The sequence below is a fragment of the Panicum virgatum genome, chromosome 3N, assembly GCF_016808335.1.
Source record: "Panicum virgatum strain AP13 chromosome 3N, P.virgatum_v5, whole genome shotgun sequence".
NCBI classification, from domain to species: domain Eukaryota; kingdom Viridiplantae; phylum Streptophyta; class Magnoliopsida; order Poales; family Poaceae; genus Panicum; species Panicum virgatum.
In genome coordinates, this window is record NC_053147.1 from 48,400,701 (window position 1) to 48,404,984 (window position 4,284).

Below are 4,284 nucleotides of genomic sequence, written 5' to 3' on the forward strand. Positions count from 1 at the left end.
TCAAGCCTTGTGATATTCCAAAGACTGCTTTCTCTACCAGATATGGACTATATGAATATTTGGTTATGTCTTTTGGTCTTACCAACGCCCCAGCATATTTTATGTACTTGATGAATTCAGTCTTCATGCCGGAGCTGGATAAATTCGTCGTGGTTTTCATTGACGATATCTTGATCTACTCCAAGAATGAAGAAGATCATGCTGAACATTTGCGTATCGTTCTCCAACGATTACGAGATCATCATCTTTATGCCAAATTCTCCAAGTGTGAATTTTGGTTGGACAGTGTGAAATTTTTAGGTCACACTATCTCCAGTGATGGTATATCTGTTGATCCAACTAAAGTACAAGAAGTGATGGATTGGGAATCTCCTATTTCAGTTCATCAAATTCGCAGTTTTCTTGGTTTAGCTGGATATTATCGTCGGTTTATTACTGATTTCTCCAGAATAGCCAAGCCTATGACGGAGTTATTAAAGAAGGGAGTGAAGTTCGTTTGGAATGATAAGTGTGAAGAAGCTTTCCAAACTCTTAAAGCAAGATTGACTACCGCTCCAGTATTGTCTACACCGGACAGTACTAAACCTTTTGATGTCTATTGTGATGCGTCGGGTACGGGACTTGGTTGTGTGCTTATGCAGGACAACCGGGTTATTTCTTATGCATCAAGAGCTCTCCGGGATCATGAGAAGAATTATCCGACCCATGATCTGGAATTAGCAGCGGTTATTCACGCTCTTAAGATGTGGAGACATCATCTTATGGGAACTCACTGTAATATTTACACTGACCATAAGAGTCTCAAATATATCTTCACTCAAGCGGATCTCAACATGAGACAGAGACGCTGGCTGGAGTTGATAAAGGATTATGATCTAGAAGTGCATTATCATCCAGGAAAGGCTAATGTGGTTGCGGATGCACTCAGCCGCAAGTCACAATGCCATTGTCTATCTGTAGAACCATTCAATGAAACTCTATGCCAGGAAATGATGAAGTTAAACCTAGAAATGGTACCTCAAGGAAGTTTGAACCATATATCCCTTGAGCCTACACTTCATGATAGCATCATCATGGGACAATTACATGATGAGGGTATCAAGGTTATCAAGGAAAAGTTATCACAGGGAGAAGCAAAGTATAAATGTTTCAGAGTGGATCATAGGGGAGTTCTATGGTTCGAATCCCGACTGGTGGTACCTAAGGATCATCAGCTTAGAAAGCAAATCCTTGATGAAGCACATCTATCGAAGTTTTCGATTCATCCCGGTGGTACCAAGATGTACCATGATCTCAAACAAAATTTCTGGTGGACTCGAATGAAAAGAGAGATCGCCAGATATGTTTCTGAGTGTGATGTCTGTCAAAGAGTTAAAGCTAGTCATTTGAAAGTAGCTGGTACTCTCCAACCTTTATCTATTCCATCCTGGAAATGGGAGGACATCAGTATGGATTTTATCGTCGGTTTACCCATTACTCCTCATAGGCATGATTCTGTTTGGGTAATCGTTGATAGACTCACCAAGACCGCTCATTTTATTCCAGTACACACCACTTATTCTGCCAAGAAGTACGCAGAGATTTATCTCGATCAGATTGTTCGTTTACATGGCATTCCAAAGACGATTATTTCTGATCGTGGGCCTCAGTTTATAGCACGTTTCTGGGAGCAAATGCAGGAATCCCTTGGAACAAAATTGATTCGTAGTTCGGCTTATCATCCACAAACAGATGGGCAAACTGAACGAATCAATCAAATCCTTGAAGACATGTTGAGGGCATGTGTTATTCAATATGGCAAGAATTGGGTTAAGTGCTTAGCACTGGCAGAGTTTTCATACAATAACAGTTATCAATCTAGCTTGCAAATGGCCCCATTTGAAGCATTATACGGTCGAAGGTGTCGAACTCCTTTGAATTGGTCACAAGCTGGGGAACGTAAAATTTTTGGGCCAGATTTAGTTTCGGAGGCAGAGGAGCAAGTCAGAATTATCCAGGTTAATCTTAAAGCAGCTCAATCAAGACAGAAAAGTTATGCAGACAAAAGGAGAGATCCTTTACAATTCGAGGTAGGAGACTTTGTATATTTGCGAGTATCTCCTACTAAAGGTGTTCAACGCTTTGGCTTAAAAGGAAAATTAGCACCCCGATACATTGGACCATTTGAAATTATCGAAACTTGTGGACCCGTTGCCTACCGACTTCGTCTTTCATCTCAGTTGGCCGCCGTTCATGATGTCTTCCATGTCTCACAACTTCGGAAGTGCACCAGGGTACCTACTGAAATCCTTGAACCACAAGATATCGAAATTGAATCCGATCTATCTTATACGGAGTATCCGATCAAGATTCTTGACACCAAAGAAAGAAGTACTAGAAGGGAGAAAGTTAAAATGTACAAGATCCAGTGGAATCAGCATACTGTAGAAGAAGCTACTTGGGAGACTGAAAATTTTCTCCAAAGAAACTTTCCCGACTTTCTTAGAACCAATCCAGGTACCAATTCTTTGCACCCTTTTCTTCCTGTAATCTCGGGACGAGATTCCTTTTTAGGGGGGAAGGCTGTAACACCCCGGGTGTTTACACAGTAATTAATTAAGTGTCTGCACAGTAATTGGGTAGGTTTGCTATGCATCATGTGCTAGAATTACTTAAAAAGGATCTTTTTGTAATTATGAAAGGGTATATGTGTAATTATGATTTTATGCAAGGTCCTTTATATAGTTATTTCTGAATATAGCTTTTGTGGAGGGTGTTTGTGCAAAATTTCAGTGCATTTATTGCATGGCATCAATTTTTGCTTGAAGGTCTACATTTGAAATGAAATTGCTTTGAAAAAGACAAATTTCCTGGAATTCAAAATCCCTTCAACAGTTTTAATTTTAGATCTTGAAGCTTTGGCCAAATAAATTTTTGCACAACATCAAAGTTGTAGATCTTGAAATTTTGAACAACTTTCATGTTGGGCACTTTTCCATTTGAGCTTTGATTTTAAAAGTTATTGCTTGTTTACAGAAAGGTCCCTGGAACTTTTGGAAATTGCAAAATCGCCCTTATGACCATCTCCCCCTCTCTGCTCTGCTTCTCGCCGCCGGCCACCGACAGCGCCGCCCGCCGACGATTTCCCGGCCTTCCCGGCCATCAATTCGCCGTGCGCTGGCGCCCACGCGTCGCGGACGAGCTCCTCCCCCGCCTGTTGCCTCGCGCTGGCGCCTCCACCCCTCGCCACGCCGCCCCGCCGCGCCCAGAACCTCCCCGGCGGCCGCCACCGCGACGCCGCCGTGGAGAGCCCAAACCCGAGGCCCAGCTCTCGATCTTTCGCGCGCCTGAGCACTACAAGAAGCCCCGCGCTCTATTCCCCTCCTCTTTTCGCCAGTTCCCTAACCCCACGCCCCAGAACGCCGCCGCCGCTCACCCCGAACGCCGGCGAGCTTCACCCCGCCGCGGAGCCGCCACCCCAGACCCGCTCCACCCCTACAGCCCCCACCTTTAGCACCGCCTCGACCTCGCGCAGCTCCCAGGCCACTTCCCCTCGCCTGAACCTCACCGGAGCACCCTCGCCGTCGCTTGCCTCCGCCGCCGACCCGCCCTGCTCCGCCGAGCCGCCGATTCCGAGCCCCTCCGCGCAACCCTAGGCCACCCAGAGGTGCGCCTTGCACCCGTGAAGCTCACGCACCCCTCCCCTCTCGCCGCCGGTGAGCCCCTCGCCGGGAAACGGCCGGTCAACCGCCGCCTCCCCTCTCTGACCCGGCCCAGGGACCTCGGGTTGAAAGGAAAGAAAACCCAGGGGGTTATTTGCATAGGCCTAGACTCAGATGAATAGTGCCAGTAGGGGCTGCTTTGTAATATTTTCAGTGAACTTTGAAATTCTAGATCAATTCGTAGAAAATTCGTAAATTAGAAAATCTTGATGTTTTGGAATCCTCTTGAAGAGCTCTATGCAGTAGAACCATAATATGTTAGGCTTTAGTTGCAAGTTTTTGCCGTATAAATGGTTTTGTGTCACTAGGTAAATAAATACTAGATGTTTAGTCTTTTTCTTATCTAATGCTTGAAAGCTTGTATTGCTCTGAAATTTTTGTGGTAGTTTACTCATGTTACACTAGCTTTGCTATAAAAATTTCATGATCAGTTCTCTTGTGTAGCTATTTATTTGATTTAATCCTTGCTTAGTATACTTTATTTATGATAAATAGTTTCTGTTCTTGTTAAATCCTGAAAATATTCCTGAGTGTTCTTCTGGAGTATATTAGCTTGTCCAGGAAGTTTGAGCCTTAGTTCATG